Source organism: Ambystoma mexicanum, chromosome 1q (genome assembly GCF_040938575.1).
Source record: "Ambystoma mexicanum isolate Mex_15411 chromosome 1q, UKY_AmexF1_1, whole genome shotgun sequence".
Classification (NCBI taxonomy): domain Eukaryota; kingdom Metazoa; phylum Chordata; class Amphibia; order Caudata; family Ambystomatidae; genus Ambystoma; species Ambystoma mexicanum.
Window position 1 is genome coordinate 1192196603 of NC_090922.1, and position 24899 is coordinate 1192221501.

At 45.1% G+C, this 24899-nt stretch overlaps 1 protein-coding gene across 1 annotated transcript in view; it reads right to left on the reverse strand.

Annotated features, from left to right (window-relative positions):
* LRRC7 (leucine rich repeat containing 7) overlaps positions 1-24899 on the reverse strand; it is a 3010809-nt gene that overhangs the window by 2974236 nt on the left and 11674 nt on the right. The window lies entirely within an intron of this gene.

Genomic DNA, 24899 nt, shown 5'->3' on the forward strand with positions numbered 1-24899 from the left:
GCATATACTGAACCTGCCTACTCCACCTATACTCAAGCTAGCCCTGCCCATGTCAATGTCTATGCTTAATTTAGCCCCTGTAAATGTATTGGACACAGCCCCTCTGTGATCGCACTGAATCGAGCCCATTCAACTCAGCCTACTGTGAAAGTTTGAATTAGCCATTGGTGTTTAGATTGAACTTAGCCATCTGTCCATATAGAATTTAGCCATTTGTGATTATTTCGATTTTAGTCACCTGTGATTACACTGATATCAGCCTGCTCAACCTAACCTACTGTGAAAGTTTTAAATTAGCCATAGGTGCATAGATTGAAGTTAGCCATTTGTGCTTATATTGATTTAGTCAGTTGTATGAATCTTGATCTTATCAAACTTAGCCATCTGTGAATCTATTGAACTTAGCCACTGTGATTACTTTGATTTTGCCTATGCTTCACTCAGTCACGGAGACCATAGTGAATCTTACCTGCCCACATTATACCTAGCCAGGTGAAGCACCGTGCCATATCTGAACGTAAACTACTGCAGCCAACCACTCTTAAGCATGATCCCTAACTAGGCTCAACCTTAGTCCACCTGACCATACTTCCCATAACCGGCACTAACTGCCACATGATGTATGTCAGACAAACTCTGCTGTTAACTGCATTACAACTAATCTCGCTGACCATAGACCAAATTAAGTATGTACCATGCGCATGCCCTATTATGAACAGAAATATTAGGCTTTGTGCTAGACTCTCTGCTCTCCACAAACCCAAATCGATTAGTAACACCCACTTAACTGCCGCACCGACCCTAAAACTACTATTCTGTATCTGTCCCCACAAGTCTCCACAAAAACCACTTCAAATGCCAAAATGAAAGAATACTCACCAGCCACGTTGAAAACCCAAACGTTACCTAGAACAACTACAATAGCGGGAGCACTGATCAATGCTAGATCTGTCATTGCCCATGCCACCGAAATAGCCGATATTCTATCTTCCGATAACCTCGACCTCTTAGCGGTCACAGAAACCTGGCTGCATGATGCAGCAGGTCCAGCGCTCGCTTTAGTGATACCAAAAGAATATCAACTTCTAAGAATGGATAGACCCAACGCTAGAGGAGGTGGCTTAACTATCAATGCTAAAGCCAACCTGAATGTAAGATTATCCCTGCTACCCCACTAAAATCCTGTGAACTGCTATCGGCATAATTTACCATATCCCCATGTCACACTCTAACCATCTACTTTATATACAGGCCACCAGGGCCCTTAGGTTCATTTGAAGAGGACATATCTAGCCTCTTAGCCAATAACACAAAAGACTCTTCACAGATAATGATCCTAAGTGACCTCAATTTAGGACTTAACGACTCGGACGACAAACAAGCTCAAGCGATAGCTACCATGTTTGATTAACCCATGACAAAGACTGGGTAGCTACCTCAAACTGCCCAACTACGATCACTAAAATTACACCGCAACCTTGGACTGACCACTTCCTAATTGACTTCCGCTAAACACTTAATAAAGAAGCAAACAAAGAAAGAATAATGGTACCTTCTCTCCCCACAAGATCAAGCAAAAACATCACACCAGATAACATCCCGCCACTCCTCCTGCCAGTGAATAATGCACTGCCAAGCAATTCTGATCCAGATACGCTGGTGGACACCTATAATGACACTATGGCCCAGGCCCTAGACACCTTGCCCCACTTAAGGCTTGTAAGAGCAAACAACAGACTCACCTGAACTCCTGGTTCACCCCGCATCTAAAAGAACTTAGACTGGAAAAAAGGAAGTTAGAAACCACCTGCTTAAACACCCCAATGGAAGAAAATAAACTAAAATTAAAACTCTGTGCCACCAACTACAAGAAAGAAATTATCCAAACCAATAAAGAAGTGTACAACAAAAGAATATCCAAAGCATCCTCCAATACCAAGGAACTATTTGTGATCCTGCGAGAATTGGAATCGCCCATACCTCCACCGGATGATGTACCTAAAGACAAGCAATGGTGTACCAACATCCAAAATGCCTTACCAATAAAATAAAAACACTGCAAACTAAAATTGCGTTAAAAAAGCCTCCCTGCCCCCTGCAGAAATACCAACTACCACCACCCCACTCGATAAGCCTAATCTAGCCCCATTTAAATTCACTAAAGTCTCCATCCAGGAAACTGAAAAAATTATTGCCTCCCTAAAACCGTCAAACTGCAAAGGCGACAACTGCCCGGCCCAAATAATCAAGTGTGCAGCTAGAGATCTAGCCCCTTCATCTCTAAACTCATCAACTCCTCCTTTTTATCCAATACTGTCCCAAGCAGCTTAAAAGAATCCTGGGTTCTACCCCTTCTCAAAAAACAAACTTTAGACCCATCCATCCCTACAAATTACAGGCCCATCACAACGGTCCCATTCCTCCTGAAGATAATAGATAGAGTGGCCGATCTTCAAATTCAGAAGTAGCTGCAGACCAACCAACTTTTAGGTTCCCGCCAATCTGGGTTCAGACCTCAGCACGGCACGGAGACAGCTTTAATAGATCTGAAAGCCCAAATTGATGAGATTAACGACAAAGGAAACACAGCTATGCTATTCCGCTTGATCTGTCTGCATCATTCGACTTGGTGGACCATGCAGTATTATGCAAACACCTAGCATCGGCTGCCCACTTTTCAAGTGAAGCTATAGCCTGGGTCCAATCCTTTCTAGACAACAGAATCTTGCGAGTCTGTTCCACCTCAGCATCTGCAGAACCAATTCAAACAACATGCAGAGTTCTGCAAAGCTCATGTGTCTCACCAACTATGTATAATATCTGTACTAAGCCTTTATTTGACAAATTGGACAGACTGGGCGTCACCTACACAAACTATGCAGATGACACCCAGATCCTCATTCCCCTTTCGGGCAATTTCACCTCAGATACAGCCTTAGCAAACAAAATGTATAGCCTCATTCAGGCATGGATGGCAACCCACGGCCTCTGCCTGAATGACGAAAAAACAGAGATCCTGATTCTTGGCTCGGCCAACAACTTAAAAAACATGACCCTAACTGTAGCACCTTTAACACTGATGGCAACATAATCGCAGCCGCCAAAGAAGCGAAGACTCTTTGCTTCTACCTGGATTCCATGCTATTCCTGAAAAAACAGGTAAACTCCCTGGCCTCATCTACCACCTACACTGGCAAACTTATTAGAGCATGCATATCCTTCCATTCCCTAGTAAGCTTCATTATCTTAGCCAATGCCCACATCCTATCAAAATTGGACTACTGCAATACCCTGTATGTAGGAGCCAATAAATACATCATCAACAAGCTACAAACATTGCAAAATAATGTGCTCAGAACGGCTCTGAACCTCCCTACTAGAGAGCACATTTCTAATGCCAGGAGAAACCACAATTGGTTGAAAATCAGTGATAGGATCCTCTTTAAAATTGTTACATTAACCTTCAAATGCCTGAACAACGCTGCCCCCCTACCTAAAGGAAAGAATAAGTAGAAAGTCGTCTGCACAACCGACTAGGACAGCCAACTCCCACTTCCTCCAAATACCCAGATTCTGACTAAAAAGAACTGGAGGCAACAGTTTCCCTGTAAAAGCAGCCCAGCAATGGAACACATTACCAGTGGACCTAACAAGGGATCAGTCTTATGATAGTTTTAGACGCAATACCCGTGCTTGGCTACGCCTCAACGACCACTAGACTGATAACTTTAGCTACCTGTTTCCATATCCTGTCTCTAACCTGTACCGCTAATATCTGTAACTGTGCCTGTAAGCATTCTCTGTACCTGTCTTTATCTGTAACCAAGTTCTAAGTATTCTTGTCATGCTGTGTGCCCAGCTACCTAAAAGTTTAGGGTGCCCTACAAACAAATAAACAAACAAACAAACAAACAAACAAACAGTGACATGGTGTGAGGAGTGGCTTGCGTAAGAGTCAAGGTGCCTGTATTATTAGTCTTACTGGTGGGCGAGATGTTGACTCCGAAGTCAGAAGTACTGGCGGTAAGGGTAAAACTAGGAGGCTCACAAGCCAAGCTACTTAAGGAGGTCAAATTCTGCAAGGCATGTTGTGTCCAGTGTGAGGAGTGTGGTGAGAGGGTCACTATGCCAGTGTTGTTCAACTTACTGGCCGGCGAAGTGTTGGCTCTGCCGTCGGATCTCATAGGAGTAGGGGGTGGAACTTGGAGGTGTGCATACCGAGCTACTTGGGGAGGTCAAATGTTGCAAGGTATATTGTGCCAAGTGTGAGGAGATCTTAGGGGTGCTCTTGCATAATGGGATAGCCTAAGGGCGTTGAGTAGGGAAGGTGCGCCACAAGGCGTTCCAGTCTGTCCCGGCCTGAGCAGGGCCACGTTTGGCCTATAGGAGTGTTGCAGGTTGTATTATCAGCAACAGCGGGTGTGTAGAGGGGGTGGGTGGTATTACGGGCTGCAAAGCACCTTTGCCTGTCCTGGCCTAATATGCAGTGTACAGCATTAGCAAGGCATTGCAATCGGGTGAGTTTGCAACATTCTTGTATGCAGTACATCTGGTGAAAACCTATTTCAATCGTAATGAGCCCACCTTGTTGCTAGTTGATTGTATCAAAAAGCCATTTCTCGTAGTTTTATGTCCACTTGCAGTGGCGATCCTTTCACAAAGTTTTTTTTCCACTTCCATAGAGAGCCTGATTTTCAAGGTTGGGTATGAGTTTTCTTTCAGGGGCTTAGAATGCTTACCAGAGTTTCCTCAGAATGTTTTACTTCCAGCTTGCTCACAACCAACAACATTCACTATGGCTTTTATGGTGAATCAAACAGTTACCAAATCCACTCTTGTATTTGCGATGGTACACCTTCGCCATCGCTATTTATTTCATATGATGTCCACACTGTTTTTTCACGAACAGAAATAGTTCTAAGTTCAAATAAGCAAATAGTTTCCTCTTATGTTATAATTTGTCAGTCCATTTTTAAAAAGCAGCGATAAATAAATATAGCTGAAAAGTATTTATGCCAGATCAGGAATATTCCATGCTATCCTACCCCTGTTTAGTTTGGGACCATAATACTTTGATGTTACACATCATCTTTGTACTTCTTACAGTTAAAGGCTATGGTTTCTATTTGTTTTCTTATAAAAACAATAAATGTGATTAACTAGGGAAAGTCCTTTTTAATTAGCTGCTTTTAAGTATCACGTGGCGTTCACCAAATATGTTCAGCTTTTCACACTGCAAACATCACCATACTAAGACAAACACAGTTCTCAAAAAAATTATAATTATTGTAATTATTATTATATCAATATACATCAATTGACATTTGGAATCTTATCGATTCTGTTAAAAACATGTCTTTGTATTCAAGAATCTATTCATGTTTTAGGTCATAAAAGATAACCACGTGAATAACATGTTTACAAGCTGTGTTTAAAGAGATGGCATCTAATTAAGCAATAAGCCCTGACGAGGGGGGCATTACCACTTCAGGTAATGTCCCAGGGCCCATAGTTACTGGCCCCAGCGAATCAAGGGGCTTTTGCTATAACTACCCTGGCCCGTAAGACCAGGGTACTAAAATCATCTTTTTTCTGTTCCTAAATGCTCCAGCGTCAAAAAATCAAGTCAAAAGTAAATAAATTGGCTGCTGGTGAAGCGAAAATGAAGTCCGTTTTCCCTTTCCATGGCGGCCATTGAAAAAAGTAAACAAAAAAATGGCCACCATGGAAATGGGAGAAGGGACTACGTGCAGTCGGGAGCGGACACGCTGGGGACAGAAGTGTTCCCAGTGTGTCCTCTCCCAAAAAGGACTAAAAAGAAGGTAAGTGGGGGTGGGGAGGGGGCGGGGAGGGAATTCTGTGCATGGGGAGGTCGGAGGGGTGAGGGCAAGATTACACTTACCTCGTTCCCTGGCAGGGGAAGATGGTGGCCTCCAGCTGTGAGGCAGCTTGGAGCGGGGGGATTACTGCTGGTAATCCCCATCGTTCCGAGCCTCCTCATTGGCTGAGAGGCTGCTACACCCAAACCCCCTCACTCCGGGTACTAAAGGTCTTCAATAAGAAGTTACAGGATTCCGGACCCTACGGTTAGGGAGAATGGAAGCATTGAAAAAGACTTCTGGCAGATGGCGTCTCTACTAATGGACAGCTTGGGCTACTGAATGTGAAGAGTTGGCTGTTGCATCAAAACAAAAGAATGTCTTATTTCCAAAAATGCTTCACAGACCTTGTTCAATCGTTCAGTCCCCTCATTTTCACTAAGTGCAGCAGGGACTCTTTAAGGACAGTCTAATTTCTCCATCACTCCGTCGCCTAGGTCAATCGTCCGATCTCCTGATATATGCTCAAGTGGCACAGCTCAGCATTGATTGCTTCAGGACCCCGCCCAGTTCTCCTTCCACTTGCATGCACATACACGCGCACTGCTCAGTGCTTAGCAAGAGAGAACCCTGTGTGCCCAACAGTCCGGGCAGTTCTTCCTGCATTGAGCAGGGGTACACGTTGCCATGAGTATGCCTTGCCCTCTCACAGTACGCTGCCTTACGCCATGAGGTCCCTGATTGGTCGATCAATGCCCCCTGGCACATGAAAGCCTAGGAGCGTATTTCCATGAAATGGAACAATTTGGTGCAAATATATATGTGATAGTAATTCAAGGATTAATCTTTTCTGAGCATGTAATGCTAAACAAACTCTTTTTTTATGGCTGAAGAAGGCAAGACAGAACGAGTGAACTGGTGTGTTAATGCCGGAAGCGTTGCTAGTTGACATCCCGAACAGATATTGTGATTTCAACACCCTTTCTCTCTTTTTTCCTCTGAAGCATCGATTTTGGCCATATGGTCGTGCTTTACATCCCCAAAATGTACCAAAACCAATTAGAGCTACACTTAAGGACTCAAGATTTTAGTGAAATACATGTGGTGTAGTGAAAAGGAATTTATGTTTCCTCTCTGCATGCAAATCTTTCATTATGATATTTTTGAATGGTGTAGAAAGATAATGTGCCCTTCACCACTGAGTGGATAGATCACAAGTTCAATATTTGTTGTTAACGTGGGACAAACCTACAGTTCAGTCGGTAGATTGAGTGCCATTAAATTGTGGAATTATAACAGCTGAATAGCAGGGGGAACCTGACACATATGGCTGTATAAAAGCCTGGTATTAATCCACTAAAGTAAAAGGATTTTTATGTACGCCTTATTTCAAGGATGCGTCTAATGACTAGGTACTGCGTGCAAACCCTGCCTAGAGTCTTGCAAAAGTTTAGATGAAGTCAAACCTTTCCCTATATTCCATAAGCTCTGCAAGTCTTATGTAATGCCTGTCACTAAGTATGTATTCCCAAACACACCGTCATGTCCTATGTAATGCCTGTAACTAAGTATGTAATCCCAAACACACCGTCATGTCCTATGTAATGCCTGTAACTAAGCATGTATTCCCAAACACACCGTCATGTCCTATGTAATGCCTGTAACTAAGTATGTATTCCCAAACACACTGTCATGTCCTATGTAATGCCTGTAACTAAGTATGTATTCCCAAACACACTGTCATGTCCTATGTAATGCCTGTAACTAAGTATGTATTCCCAAACACACCGTCATGTCCTATGTAATGCCTGTAACATAGTATGTAATCCCAAACACACCGTCATGTCCTATGTAATGCCTGTAACATAGTATGTAATCCCAAACACACCGTCATGTCCTATGTAATGCCTGTAACTAAGTATGTATTCCCAAACACACCGTCATGTCCTATGTAATGCCTGTAACTAAGTATGTATTCCCAAACACACCGTCATGTCCTATGTAATGCCTGTAACATAGTATGTAATCCCAAACACACCGTCATGTCCTATGTAATGCCTGTAACTAAGTATGTAATCCCAAACACACCGTCATGTCCTATGTAATGCCTGTAACTAAGTATGTATTCCCAAACACACCGTCATGTCCTATGTAATGCCTGTAACTAAGTATGTAATCCCAAACACACCGTCATGTCCTATGTAATGCCTGTAACTAAGTATGTAATCCCAAACACACCGTCATGTCCTATGTAATGCCTGTAACTAAGTATGTATTCCCAAACACACCGTCATGTCCTATGTAATGCCTGTAACTAAGTATGTATTCCCAAACACACCGTCATGTCCTATGTAATGCCTGTAACTAAGTATGTATTCCCAAACACACCGTCATGTCCTATGTAATGCCTGTAACTAAGTATGTATTCCCAAACACACCGTCATGTCCTATGTAATGCCTGTAACATAGTATGTAATCCCAAACACACCGTCATGTCCTATGTAATGCCTGTAACATAGTATGTAATCCCAAACACACCGTCATGTCCTACGTAATGCCTGTAACTAAGTATGTATTCCCAAACACACTGTCATGTCCTATGTAATGCCTGTAACTAAGTATGTATTCCCAAACACACCGTCATGTCCTATGTAATGCCTGTAACATAGTATGTAATCCCAAACACACCGTCATGTCCTATGTAATGCCTGTAACATAGTATGTAATCCCAAACACACCGTCATGTCCTATGTAATGCCTGTAACTAAGTATGTATTCCCAAACACACCGTCATGTCCTATGTAATGCCTGTAACTAAGTATGTATTCCCAAACACACCGTCATGTTCTATGTAATGCCTGTAACATAGTATGTAATCCCAAACACACCGTCATGTCATATGTAATGCCTGTAACTAAGTATGTAATCCCAAACACACCGTCATGTCCTATGTAATGCCTGTAACTAAGTATGTATTCCCAAACACACCGTCATGTCCTATGTAATGCCTGTAACTAAGTATGTAATCCCAAACACACCGTCATGTCCTATGTAATGCCTGTAACTAAGTATGTAATCCCAAACACACCGTAATGTCCTATGTAATGCCTGTAACTAAGTATGTATTCCCAAACACACCGTCATGTCCTATGTAATGCCTGTAACTAAGTATGTATTCCCAAACACACCGTCATGTCCTATGTAATGCCTGTAACTAAGTATGTATTCCCAAACACACCGTCATGTCCTATGTAATGCCTGTAACTAAGTATGTAATCCCAAACACACCGTCATGTCCTATGTAATGCCTGTAACTAAGTATGTATTCCCAAACACACCGTCATGTCCAATGTAATGCCTGTAACTAAGTATGTAATCCCAAACACACCGTCATGTCCTATGTAATGCCTGTAACTAAGTATGTAATCCCAAACACACCGTCATGTCCTATGTAATGCCTGTAACTAAGTATGTATTCCCAAACACACCGTCATGTCCTATGTAATGCCTGTAACTAAGTATGTATTCCCAAACACACCGTCATGTCCTATGTAATGCCTGTAACTAAGTATGTAATCCCAAACACACCGTCATGTCCTATGTAATGCCTGTAACTAAGTATGTAATCCCAAACACACCGTCATGTCCTATGTAATGCCTGTAACTAAGTATGTAATCCCAAACACACCGTCATGTCCTATGTAATGCCTGTAACTAAGTATGTATTCCCAAACACACCGTCAAATGCCTGTAACTAAGTATGTATTCCCAAACACACCGTCATGTCCTATGTAATGCCTGTAACTAAGTATGTAATCCCAAACACACCGTCATGTCCTATGTAATGCCTGTAACTAAGTATGTAATCCCAAACACACTGTCATGTCCTATGTAATGCCTGTAACTAAGTATGTAATCCCAAACACACCGTCATGTCCTATGTAATGCCTGTAACTAAGTATGTAATCCCAAACACACCGTCATGTCCTATGTAATGCCTGTAACTAAGTATGTAATCCCAAACACACCGTCATGTCCTATGTAATGCCTGTAACTAAGTATGTAATCCCAAACACACCGTCATGTCCTATGTAATGCCTGTAACTAAGTATGTATTCCCAAACACACCGTCAAATGCCTGTAACTAAGTATGTATTCCCAAACACACCGTCATGTCCTATGTAATGCCTGTAACTAAGTATGTATTCCCAAACACACCGTCATGTCCTATGTAATGCCTGTAACTAAGTATGTATTCCCAAACACACCGTCATGTAACTAGGTATGCCTTCTTTTGTAACCAGCTATGATCATATGTAACAGCGCTACAATGTCTCAGGGCTGCTGTGCGCTATACAAATGTTAATAAATATAAGCAAATCTGATGTAGAACACTGCTGATGCCCAGTCATGTCAAGTTAAACAGAAGTGGCATCACAGATTATTTTCACTATATGTTATAAACTGGGCGGGGATCCATTGTCTCAATGCTGAAAATATCTAAGACTTGAAACTGCCACTCACTGACTCTTTGAGGCAAATGAAGTAAAAGCTGCCTATTTTTAGGATCCTCAATTATGGGTTCATAGTTACAACCTGACAAGAATAAGTTAAAAGACAAAAGCTGCATGAGTAAATAGAATGGACTGACATGTATTTAAAGGTTAACCTTGAGCACTTACCTTTTCAAAACGAGCCAAGTATGCATTGTTGTAAATTCGAGGCTGATGTAATGTGCCATGTTCTGGCATGCTTACATTTCTGTTAGCATCGTGATTTGGAGAAGTACCAAGTACAGAATGTTCGCACCGCACGGTAGCAGTTATGGGCAGTTACATATTAAACATTAACAAAAAAAAATCAATACATCGTTTAATAAATGCATGTGTGACTAGAGTGGGTTTAGCTCTGGTGGGATTCTGTTTTTTTATTTTCTAGAATAGAATTTTTTCTCATCAGTTCAAGTCATGTTTTATATCAATATAACTTCACAACGCTATTTAGCTTGGAATGTTAGGTGGCGCGGCACTTATTCGCTGAAACTATTGTGTTAGAGTAGAGCTTGTAGGTGTTGTTTGGTTATTTGCCCACCCATTGACTACCCATAGCAGTGCTATTTGCTGTCGTCATTCCCACCCTGTTCTAGCCCCCACCCAAAACATCTCCTCATGAGCTCGCTTTATTCAAGCCTTACCATCAATCATTGCACTCAAACTCCCTGCCAGTGTTTTTTCAAAGCAGCTTTCTTAGAGGTAATGACTTAATTGGGTCTGTAAACAACCTACTTGCGTAATACAACATTCTTAACCAGGTCTGCCTTCAGAAACTCGATTTAAAAGCATAGTGCATGTCCTTCACTGAAGACCTGCTAAAAAAGAGCATTTGCAAAACCGCCAGCTTTGGCTTATGTGTAAGTATTATGCATTTGCCAGGCACTGCTGTTTGATGCCCAGGCACTCACACTAGTTTGCACCTGCCAGGTGCATTCTTTGTTTATTCCACTATGACAGTGCCTGGCATGTGCCTTTCCCGTGCCCACAAAAAGCCCAAAACTGCTGGCATTATCAAGGCGTGTTTAATGATGAAAACAATACCTGCTGCAGAACATACTACAGTCAAAGCTATCTGCTATTTGGCAGCATCATAAATGCTTTCAATGCAGGGATAAGAATGTTGTGTGCCCTGTCTTGATTTGTAGGTGCCCTTAGTTGTTATTGTATGCCTATGGCTGATCATGTAACATTTTATGTTGCATTCAAAATGCTTTGGGTATCCTTACCCATAAAAAAAAACCATGATCAAATATGATTGACAAATGGAATAGTCACTATCCTAGCAAAAGATTTATTCAAAATGCTCCCTGCAATCCCTAATTCACATCCTGAAGGTGCAAAATGATTGGCTTTTTTAACAAGCTAAATGTATAGGGCCCTTACATCATGGCCGCCTGGCCTTTCTACAACGATGATCTGCATCTTCCATAGCGGGTGCGCCAGATTGGCTGGGGCAATCCACTTCCTCACTGCAGACCCGGGAGCCGGCAGGAAAACGCCAGCCTCCTGAAGGGGTTGCCCTTTATAAGGGCTTGCTCACTCCTATTGGGGCCTGTTATCCATTTTCCTGTTCCTGCTCCACTTCGCGGGATGTTCGTGCAGACAGGGGTCTGCATACCGCATGGAACAGCCAGTATAGTATGCAAGGTGCGGGCCCTTTCATCATGGCTGCCTGGTTCAGCATTTCTACAATGATGATCTGCATCTCCCAAAGCGGGAGCACCTGATTGACTGGGGCAATCCACTTCCTCACTGCAGACCCGGGCGCCGGCAGGCAAACGTGGGCCCCCTCAAAGGGTGAGATCTTGCCCTGTCTTGGCCTGTCCGGGCATACTGTTACATCAACGGTGCCCACCTCAGGATCCTCCAGCGCTTCTCCATGCTGTTAAGCCTGACTACCCTCCATGCTTCAGTTAAGCCGATAAAGTTGTCCTGCAGTCCCTATAAATTGCCAAGCAATCTCTTTTCCCTGATGTGACCGCTCATGCCCCTCGGCACTAACTAACTTGCAGCCCTTCCTTACCATCACCACCTCCCCTTCAGTCCTGGTGATGCTCCTCCAGCGCCTGCTTGGTACCCGTTCGTTATGGGTTGGATTCACTGACGCACCGTCCTGCGTGGTCTACTTTTTTTTTTTTTACCTGTGACTGTGTCTCCCATGCAGTCCTTTGTCTTCACGTTGACCTCTCTAATCAGTGCCCTGCCCCTTCCTCAGTACAGCACTGCCCGTGAATTGCATGTTCAATCGGTACCCTAATTTTTCCATCCTCACCAAATTGTAGCATATACACCTATTGGCTATTCGTTTCAGCCGTCCTGCTTTCTACTGTTTCTGCATCCAGTAGTGTGTGTTACACTCACTGTATCAGAATTCCGACTCAACCTACCTGCGTTTGCACTTCTAATATACGAGCATACACGGCTTTCTCATTACTTACCTTCTATGATGCCCTGTTCCTCCTTGGCATGCTGAGTATTGCTGTTGTAATGTAAAGGCCCTACTCATTCTATTGCTTTCATTACTGCTGCTGGATAAGAGTACATAGATGCAATTTTACTCAGTGTTCTACTGCTTGCCTTACATTCTGGTGTGTTGTGGGAAAGTCGAATCTAGATGTAAATCACTTCTGTCGTTTTCTTTGCATCCTGCTGCGTTGGGAAAGGCGAATCTAGATGTAATTTTACATCTGCGTTTTTCTGGTGTTCTGCCCACTTGTGTGTTCCTCTCTTACCCTTTGTAACTGTGGCCCTGTGCTTACTGCTGATATTCTCTTGTTTGCCTGAACCTCAGTGCTGGTATTTATAACTCTGCTACCCTTTCGCAAATTTGGTGAGTTACTTGTGCACTGTGCAGGACCCTCTCACTCCATTCCCTGGGCATCCTCTGCCCCCTCCATCTCCATGGTTCTCTCCATCTCCTGTATCTATTCTAACTGCTACTCTATTACTTATCATCCATCTCTTTCGAAGCCTGGAAAGAAGTTGTTTAAGAACGGTCCCCTAGTCTTAAATCCAGGTCTGCCCATTGCCGACATCTATGCCAATACTCTTTCCAGGCAGCCTATTACTGACATTCTCTTTGTCGTTCCCTCTCCAGACCTATGCACTCCCCTTTCTCTTCCTCAACCAATAATGATGGTACCACATGGGAAGTGCTCTTGGCACACTTCCCATCACCTAGGTGCTGAAGAGGGAAAATGGGACGTTCCCTTCCCCCGATTCTTATCCAGACCATGGCCTAGAACGTCACGACCCAAGCAGCCACCACAAGAGGAATTCGACCCGCTCACTGATGCCCCAGACGTCAACATCCACTGTGGCCATACCCCACACGGCCAGGGGAACTGCTCGTCAATCAAACCAGGTGTCGGAACCTTAGGTGATGCTGACATCGATCATATGGATCAGATCGATTAGACAGCAACAATGAAAACCGCCATTGTTAGAGATGCCATGACGACATAGCTAACTGACAATAACACATGTGCCACCATGCACACTGGTCATACCCACACCAATCCACACGAAGAACATACTCAATACCGTGACCTAGAGGACCACTACATTCATTCATGCATCGTTGTTATTTTTCACATAGGCTAAGCTACAGCACTGCAGAAACGCAAGTCGCAAAAAGAGTACATGCTTGCAAAACCTTCCTTGCTACTAAAATCACAGGGACGTAAGACACCTATGTAAAAGGACCCATGTCTCCCTGTACGACCCCCGTGTCGTGAACCATATGCCACCATCCATAGACGAGGCCAGAGTAGGCCTCAGTACCAGAATAGGCTGCAAAACCAGAGCCACAGGTCCAGAGCAGCTCAGACAGAGCTGCAAGGTTCTGATTGTGCAGAACAAACCCCAACGAGGCCCTCGCCGCCAAGGCCACGAAGTTGCAACCTATTCCCGCGCGCCCCGAGCCAAGGTTACACCTGCCGCGGCTAACCGCCCCTCAGAGCCGAAATACAAATCAAATGCTCATAATTCTGCTCCAGCCACGGTCCCACAACACGTAATCATGCCGACCTGATGCAATGCCAAGTCCCAAGGACCGGGGAAACTCTGGGGTCTCACGTTTGGGACACAGACTGCAACAATGAGGTGACAAATTGGACACTGACGGCGGTGAGAAAGAAGCACTCCTGCAGCAAATGGCACACCTGTCCATTTTCCAGCACTGACACATAGTCATACATTGTTTCTGACACCAGGTACACTGTGAGCTGGGAACGACGATAGTCCCAGGCTTGGGGGCTCGCGGATGAACCAATCAGGGCATGGGGGCAAACCACTGACGGCATCACAACCTAGCCAATCACTAACCTTCCCTATGTAACCATTTTGGTGTAACCACTTCTAGGGACGACCCAAGCATACCACCTGACCTCTTCTCCACCAATTACTAACCTTTCTATATGTATCTATATTAACCCTATCACTCGTGGAGCCAACCCAAGGTGGCGTTAGGTTTTGGGGGAAGTTTTTCCTTGTGACGCACAGTGTGGCGTCACGCAAGCAGAAAAAGGGCCTGCAAGCCCACTCTTGCTGAGAAGTGTTCCTAGATGACCCGTGATCCCAGAACCTATCCCTGCCGTTTCATCTAATAAACAGCAGTAACGCCTTGCTCTTGCAAGTGTCTCATACACATTGGGAACTGCAGGAGGAATTGGGGCCTCTCTAACCCCAGAGGTCCGTGGACAGCCCTGCCGACCCCCGGGAAATCACCCAGACAGTGCATCATCAATTTCAACTTCAATGGCACTATCATGTCATAGGGCCCTTAGCCCAACCTCCTCCTTCTTGACAGGTCACTATCATCTCTCATTAACTTCCTTCCTTCTCCTGCCTTCCCTCCTACTCCCTCCCATCCTGCCTCCCTATCCCTAGTGATGGTACCTCATCCCTGTATCCCTCCTCGGAAAACCTTTAAAGGGGGCAATCAGCTTCACTTAGCTACTCTCAACTCTCACTCCGCTGTCAAGCACTCCTCGGATATCGATAACCTCCTTGAAGACTTTGACCTCAACGTCCTCACGCTCACCGAGACATGGCTCAATGCCAGCTCTGTCACTGCTTTTGACACTCTTCTCCCTGAGGGATACAAGATCCTGTCCAGGTCCAGGCCCAATCAGCCAGGAGGCTGAGTGGCCCTTGTATTCCATGCCGCTATCATACCTATCCAATCCTACTCCTCCTTTGAATGTCTTGTCTGCAAGCTCGGCATCTCTCCTGCCCTTTCTATCACTCATGCTACTATGTACAGGACCCCTGGGCCGGTCCCCATCTTCCTTTCTGAAATTGGCTAACCTTACCACTTCTCTTCTGACTTCTACCTCTAAGCTTCTCCACCTCAGAGACTTCAAGATCCACCTCGACTCTCCTGATACAGCCTTACTCTTCCGCAACCTCTGTGACACTTTCTCCCTCACCATTCTTCCCTCTAGCCACATTCACTCAGCTGGGCACACTCTGGATGCGCTCATCACTGGTGACCTCTCTCTCTCTCTCTCTCTCTCTTCTCTCTCCAACCCTCTGAGTACTCCTCTTTCTTGGTCTGACCATGCTCTCCTCGCATATGGAGTTCCTGGGTTCCCTGGCTAAGCCTCTGCCTGCACTGCCAGGCTCCTTCTCCATCAATCGACCAAAGAAACAAGTGTCATTAGCCGCCTTTGCCTCCTCTTTTATCCCCCCAGCTATCGATTCTCAGTCTGACTCAACCCTTGCAAACCTTCACCTCTCCATTTCCAACACCCTTGACATCCTTGCCCTTGCCATAAGGATCCACATGAAACCTGCTTCCAAGTGCAATAGTTGGTATGGTTCCAACCTTGTCTCACTGAAAAGCAAGTGCAGAGTTGCAGAACAGAAGTGGCTAGCTTCGCGCACTTCCTCTGACAAACTGCCTGTCGCCTTCTCCAAAGGCATTGCAGACTTTCCATCCAATCCAGGAACCATGCACACATCCAAGCCCACATCTCTGGGGCCACCAATAACACGGCTGAACTTTTCAAAATCTGTAAGAACTTGCCATTCCAAATGCAGCCTCTACCTCTCCTCTTCCCTCCCACACCCTCTGCATGTCCTTGGCCTCCCACTTTTCTACAAACACTCATATCATCCTGTCCACACTCTCCTCTACTCCCCCCCCCATTCACCTGTACCTATGCCCACCTCAGCTCCTCTGTGACCTTCCCTCCCACTCTCCTACTTCTCTCCCATAGCACCTGATGAGGTCACCAAGAGTGTTTGCTCTATGAAAGTCTCCTCCAAACAGGTGCTTCCCTGCTCTCTAGAACTGTCAACGACAATATTACCACCCTCGCTCCCTCTTTGGCTGAGTTCTGCAATCACTCTTTTGCCACTGACTCCTTCGCATCACCTCTTAAGCACTCCTTTCTAAACATGCCATCTGCAGACCCTTCCTGTCCTGCGAACTACCACCCCATCTACACTACGCCCTTCCTGGGCAAATCTTTGGGGAAGTTGGCCATCTCTCAACTAATCCATCACACTTAATCTGGCTGTCTTCACAACCACCAACCTGTGTTCAGAGCAGCCGGAGGCACGGAAACTGCTCTCCTGAACACCAGTGAAATCATGCTCTCATACCTTGACTCCAACTCTCCCTCTGTTCTCATCCTCCTTGATCTGTCCTCTGCCTTTGACATGGTCAATCATGCCACCCTTCTTAACCGACTCTGTGATACACTTGGTATCACAGACAGGGCGCTGGCTTGGCTGACCTCTTTCTATCAAATCGGCCCTCCCAGGTTCAAATTGGCCCTTTTCTCTCCTCTACCTCACTCCCTAGCTGCAGCGTCCCTGAGGGTTCTATCCTATCGCTGTGGCTTTTTATCATTTACCTTGCTCCCCTTGCCCATCTGATCTCCACCTTCTCTTCCCACTTCGTGTTATGCTGATGACACTCAGCTCTCCTTTAAGCTCCCCTCCTCTACCTCCTTTCCTTCCGCTCTCATTCTGGAATGTCTGACCGCTATTCAGGAATGGTGTGCTGCTAATGATCTCTGCCTTAATGCCAGTAAGACCGAAATTCCTCTAATTGGTGCCCCCCCTACTCTGTGCCCCCCTTCTCCTTGGGCCCCCCGCCTTCAGCCACCTGGGAGGCAAAAAAGCTCAGGTCATTTTCGACTCCTCTCTCTCCTTCTTACCTCATATTGCTGACTTTGCCAGGAAGGCTCACTTTCAGCTTCACATCCTATGAGGCATTCTTCCCTTCCTCACCTTTCCCCAGGAATATCTCCACAGCTCTGGTTCTCTCCAGGCTGGACTACCTTAACAGCCTCTTCCATAATCTGCCTCTTTCCTCCCTTTGCCCTCTTCAACTAATCCAGAATAGGACTACAAGTTTTATCCTTGGCCTCAAGCCCAGAGATCACATCTGTCCAGTCCTAAAAGCGCTCCACTGGCTCCCGGTGAATGCAAGGATCAAATTCAAGACCCTCTGCATCACCCACAAGGCTTTCTGGGGCCTAGGACCACGCTACATTCACCTTTCACTCACTAAATGTCGCCCTTCGGTCCTCTAGCTCTAACTTCCTGCAGGTCAGAGAGTGGGGGGTAAATCTCCTTCTTCGGCAGGAGCCTCCCTGCCCCTCTCAGACTTGAGCCAGATCTCCTCCGGTTCTGGAAGCTCCTCAAGACCGTTTTCTCCTCCTCCTTCCCTCTTCCCCTTCCTTGCTAATGTACCCCCGCTGTTACGACTGGCTGCCTGGTCCCTTATAGGTCATACAGGGGCCAGGCCCATCCACAACCACTCTGCCTCAGCACCCTGCAGTTGCCTTTGGGCCCCGTTCCCTGATCAGCCTACTGAGTCGGGCCACCCCCTCTCCCCGCACGTGCACTACCTTACCCTCATCCCATCCCCACTGCATTTGCCCTCCAGGCTTCATCTAGCACTTGCCCCCCTGCCTCATATCACTTAACACTGCCCCTCACCTCCTGCATTCCTCTTGCCCCTCCCTTTGCCCTACCCCTACACCCTCCCACCCCCTGCACTTCCTGTACTGCACTTGCACTATCCGAATGTCACAAGGCCTAGTAGGACCGTTTATTGTGTTTATCCTCCTCTGTTCCCTTCCCCGTTAGTCTTGTGGCACCTGCAAACACTTTCTGCTGTATAGGCACCATACAAATATTCAATAAATAAATAAATACATCATAAATAAAGTATGTTTAAAGTCACCAGAGCATAATAAAAGCTGCTAAAGACAGGTGTAAAGGCGTCTAAATATTGTTTGTATGCCCCACTGCATTATTTATATTTTTCAAGTGGATGGCAGAGGTTCAGAAGCACTTTCCGTTGTTTCCTCTACCAGCTTGTTATTTTTATGGTGGCCTAACACCAATGGATTACTATGGAAACGACTGCTTTTTACACCTGTCAAAAGCAGGAAGAGCCCATAGAAATGCATTGCAAATATTCCCTGCCATTCGTAAATGGCATGTGCCATTTACTCAATTTACACTATGAACTGCAAAAAGAAGGAACAGACAAATGTGTACCTACTATTTTACTTCGTAGTGCAAATGATTATTAGTGCAGGGATGGGACTTGTTTGCATGTTACATGGTCCCCTCTGTCCAATTTAAAATGAGAAATTAGCACCATATTTTCAGGAATAATCAAATGCACAGGGAAACGAGGCACAGTCTGATTTGGTGTACTTTAAAAATATATATATATATATTTTGACTGAATTCTCAACCTTTCAACAAATTTAACATACACAATTATACAATAACACCATTTAAAGAAGCTTAATTAAATACATTCACACCTTCGGATTCACAAGCCAAATTCAAACTATAAAATTCATTCAATTTAAGTTCATATTTCTAACGCTTCCAAAAATGTGATCATTGCTAACACAAGTAAGGTGTTTTACACGCTAAAAATCAACAACATTAATATACACAGTTATGCAATGACACAGTTTAAAACACCGTAATTAAATTCATCCACGCCTTCGAACTCGACATCGAGTTTGGTCTACTGTTATATAATTTTAAATGATGGCACTTGTAGGGAGTTGAACATCTGTATGTTAAGTCTGGCCTATGCTCTCAAATTGGATAATAACCTTTACTCTTCACTTTTACTCTCCACTTTAGGAGAAATAAAACACTGCCTGAAAATACGCTTTGCGGGTGGTGTTTGATGATGGATTCCTGTGGAATCTGCCTGGTCATTAGCAGGTGCTAATTTGAGTCGTATTTTTGAATCCATTTGTTTTACGTCTGCATGGAAATCTAATACAGGTGTGAAATGAAGTGCTCTCCTGAGACGGAGCAGGAATGCGATGTGGAGATGCCATCTCCACTGTGCTGCCCTCCAGCACGTCAGGACAGCAGGAACATTAGCTGGAGAGGAAAAGGGAAGCATACACGCAATATTACACTTTCTTTTTCCGCTCTACTCACTACAAAAATAATCTTTCTGAATCATTGTTCATTATAATGATTATTTAAAATTAAGAAATAATTTTTGCACCTTCTTCTGAAATATTCAGCTTCATTTTCCAAGTTCTCAGAGCAAAAGAAAGTGTTACTGAAAGGTCGGCGTAGCCAGTGGAGTAACTTTGCTTAAAATGTTGGGGGGGACATGACATCTGAAGAAAAGGTGCCCCAGCCAAATGAATGGGGACAAAATGGTGTGCCATGAAAGTTGGAGGGGACAAACACCCCCTTACCCCCCCAAAATTACGCCCGAGGGCATAGCACTGTTCCATCTGTTTTAAATACCACTTTTTGCACTTCGAGACATTTTCTACTTTTACTATGTCCGCTTCACTCTTCCTTTCTTCCTGCAAAACACACAGGTTTTGGTTGGCGAGAGAAAGTGGTACTGTGATGTGAATGTGCGTATAAGGTGGGCATATTAGAGTCTAAGAGTAGAGGGTGAGTGAGTGAGGGAGTGAACAGAGGGTGACAGAGAAGAAGGGGGGTGGAGTAGTATTGGAGAGGGAAGAGTAGTAGTGGGGTGTAGAGGTAAGAGCAGTATTGGAATGGAGAGGGTGGTTGTAGAGAGAGAGACATCAGCGCATCGGCTCAACCACTGAGTGGCTTAAGGGTGTCCCGACTCCTTCAAAATTTAGAATAAGCCCTTCCCCCAAACATTCCCCCAACCCTTTTCCAGGGCGCTGAATTTACAAGCAGCGACAGCACTCCTGCAGGTCAAGCCCCACACTATACAAATCCTGCCTAATTGAGTATATATGTCTTCTAGTTTGCAGACATTTTTCTGAAGTAAACATTCATCCCAGTGTGCAGTAACGTGCTCAGAAGGGTTTCAGCTAAGTCACTACCACAGACATATTTATCAAATGCAAGCATCATTCTTATGTTCCCAAAATGCTCTATGATTTTATGCAAAGTAGCCAGGTGACATTTGTTGGGAGGCAGAGGGGAAATGTTTTTCCTCCTCCTCGTTCCTGTTCTTTCTGCAAAACCACCTTGTTTTATGCCTGTATGAGATTTTCACATATGTGTAAAAGTATTTAATTCCTATTAGCCTCCTTAAGAAATGCAGGTGGATTACTTAGGAATCCATTCTAAAGGACCTCTGCAAGGGATAATTATTTGCAGGCGGATGTTACATTCCGCCTCGTTATACAATGGGTGGAGTGGGGAACAGAAGCATACAGCAAGGCATAATGCTGGTAGGCCACCATTCGCTGCTCTGCCCCATTTTGCAGTAGTGACGAGTCAGAGGAGGGGCAAAGGGGAGAGATGAGATCTTTGTCATACAGCCTTCCGCTGTCAGTGCATCTCATTGTTTGCCTGCTAGCGATGTTCATGCAGGTGTGCAACGAGTGGATTCCTATGGAGCCGCCTCCGATGTTCATGCAGGTGTACAACGAGTGGATTCCTATGGAGCCGCTAGCGATGTTCATGCAGGTGTACAACGAGTGGATTCCTATGGAGCCGCTAGCGATGTTCATGCAGGTGTACAACGAGTGGATTCCTATGGAGCCGCCTCCGATGTGCACTGTATCCAAAACAAGAGGGAATCCATAGGAATACATTAGGAAACGCAGCCTGCAAATCGTATTTATTTTACTGCTTTTACTTTCCCCTGTAAAAGAAAATGGTAGTTTCAGTGTGCACACCTCCTCGTGGACCTGCATGCAGTGGACCTCACAACATGGTAGCAGAACCTGAATGCATTTTATAAAATGAAGCCAATTGTTTACAAAATGAAGAGTAAAATGAACGTGTGAAGAGTTTCACCGTTATTCAACAAAGTGGACATTTCTCAGAGTGGCACCCCAACATGTACTTGCTAATGTTTGCGGCCCCCTGCATGAAATTACTACTTTAATTACATTTTTTTATATACTGAGTGATTGAGTGTTTATTTAAAAACAGACATGCATTTGCAGTGTGCAGCGTGTATACAAGCAAGACTTCCTGAGAGCATGCACAGTGAACTAAAATACATGTATGACGGGTCTCATCATGCATTGTTTGGGCCATTTGGGACCCCCGTCCACACAATGCCCATCATCCTTCAGGCCACATCGTCTTGTTAAAGCCCCCGCTATTTTGCATCTACAGACTTATTTATTATATGTTCCAAACCAGGTGGACATGGACGACTCAATGAAACTTGAACAGCCTCGTCAGACGAATGATGGGGTCAATTTTAACATCTAGTTCCCTCCCCTTGGTCAAATGAACTATTAACACCCACTAAGGGCACAGAATACAAGAGGGCCTTTTAGTGCTTTGTGTTTTGATTCACCCGAGCCCATTCTCAGAAGTGGGCAAGACAGGTGGAAACCACTTATTTGGTAAAAATATAAATGATGAAAAATTGAATCACCTGAGGTGTGAATGTGTGACTTCAATCAATTACTGACACCAATTACATGGCAAATTGAATTTAATGCTTTTGGGTTGCGCTGGCTTTACTCTAAAGTTTCATTATTACTGTATTTTCGAAAATCGCATCTCAATGCTTTTGGTTCTGTTAACCATATTCGAATGATGGTATCTTGATTGTATCTTGAACATCTAATCTTGTTGTTAAACCAAAGACTGCTTTTTTTAAAATCTCAAATGTGGGCATATTGTGATTTCTGTGACTGTTTGAAAAGTAGGCATTTCACCTGTTACCCCCTATCTCATTCATCATGTTGTGATACTACTGATTGAAGTAACTTAGCCCCTTTGTTCCTTTGGACACCTGACTTACTGTTCAGCTGATCTTCTTCCCTGTACTGGCTGCTAGTCCACCTGGTGAGTTCTCCTTGCATAGCACAGTCCCTCGTCCTGTTCCAATCCCCCCTTGCATCCATGGTGCTCTCTGTCACCATCACCTATCCTACCTCTCTCTCGAAACCTAGAAGTAAAAGGTTTAGGAAAGTGCTCCTGGCCTCCAACCCAGGCCTCCCCATTGCTGATACCTATGTCAATGCTTCCTCCAAGCAGACTATCACTGATATTCTCTTTACTGTCCCTTCTCCTGACCTATTGACTCCCCATATGGGCTCTATCCTCCCCTTTTTCCTCGTCGCCTGTTAATGGTGGAACCAGATGGGAAGTTCTCTTGGCATACTTCTCATAATCTAGGTGCATCATTAATATCTATCAGATCGGCACTATCATGGTCCCGGGCTCCCAGCCCAATCTCCTCCTTCTTGACAGGCATCTTCCATCTCTCATTAACTTCAGCCCTTCCCCTGCCACTCCTCTGATGGCCACCCCTCTGGCCTCTCTGTCCCTACTGACAGGTGTACCACTTCCCTGACACTCCACCTTGGAAGACCTTTAAAGGGGGCAACCAGCTTCACTTAGCTACCCTCAATTCTTGCTCTGCTCTCGCTGTTAATCACTCCTCTGACATCAGTCACCTCCTTGAAAACTTGGACCATGACTTCCTCGCTCTCACTGAGACGTGATTCAATGCCAGCACTGTCACTGCTTTTGACACTCTCCTTTCTGAGGGCTACACAATCCTCTCCAAGCCCAGGTCTAATGGGACTGGAGGTGGAGTGGCCATTGTCTTCCCTGAATGGGTACCTGCTTCTGTCACACCCACTCAATCCTACACTTCCTTTGAATGTCTCATCTGCAAGCTTGGCGTCTCTCCTTCTCTCTTGCTCACTCTCGCTACCATCTACAGGACCCCTGGGCTTATCTCCCTCTTGCTTTCTCAGTGAGCCAACCTCCCCTCTTCCCTTCTGACCTGTACCTCTAAGCACCTCCTCCTCAGAGAGTCCAATAGCCACTTGATTCCCCTGATGCAGCCACTTTACCCTTCCACAACCTTTGTGACTCTCTTTCCCTCACTATTCTTCCCTCTGGGCCAACTCGCTCAACCGGGCACACCTTAGATGCGCTTATCTCAGCTGAAATCCCGTTCTCTAACCCACTCACTACTCCTCTCCTGGTCTGATCATTTTCTCTGGTCCTCCCATCTGGAGCTCCCCGGCTAAACCGCTGCCTGCACTGCCATTCTCCTTCCTCCTTCTCTGTCATTAGAACGATGAAGCAAGTGTCAGTAGCTGTCTTTACCGCCTCCTTTATTCACCCCCTCCCACTATTTACTATCTCACTGACTTTCCAACATAGCTGGACTGAAATGCAAGTGCAAAGTTGCAGAATAGTAGTGGTTGGCTTCCAGCACATCCTCTGACAAACTGGCCTGTTGCCTGCTTCAAAGAAAATATAGGCTCTACATCGGCTCCAAGAAGCGGGCCCATATACAAGCCTGCCTCTCTGAGGCCACTAACAACATGGCCAAACATTTCAAAATATGCAAGGAACTTGCCAAACCTACTTCAGTCTCACCTTCTCTTCCCTCCAAGGCCCTCTGCACAGCATTGGCCTACCATTTCACTACCAAAACTCAGGACATCCTGTTCTCTCTCTCCTCTTCTCCTCTCCCTCCTACCCCTGCATGCAGTCCCCCTCTCTCCTTCCTGCCTACTCTCCTCCTTCTCACCCATTTCTCCTGATGAGGTGACTAAGACAGTCTGCTCTATGAAAGTCTCCTCCAAACAGGCGTTTCCCTGCTCCTCTGGAACTATCCAGGACAATGTTGCCTCCCTGCTCCCTCCTTGGCTAAGATCCGTAACCACTATTTTGCCACTGGCCCCTTCCCATTACCCCCTCAAGCACTCCATTGTGCACCCCCTCTTAAAAAGGCCATCTGTGGACCCTTCCTGCCCAGCTAACTACCGCCATATCTCCACTACCCCGTTCTTGGGCAAATTCTTGGAGAAGTTGGTCATCTCCTGACTAATCCATCACACGGAATCTGTTGGCTGTCCCCACACCCATCAGTCTGGCTTTAGAGCAGCCAGAGGCATGGAAACTGCTCCCAAACACCCATGATGACTTGCTCTCAAACCTCAATGGCAACTCTCCTTCTGTTCTCATCCTCCTTGATCTTTCCTCTGCCTTTGACACAGTTAATCACTCCACCCTCATAAATTGGCTCCATGATAACTTGGATATCAGGGATCGGGCACTGGACTGGTTGACCTCTCATATCAAA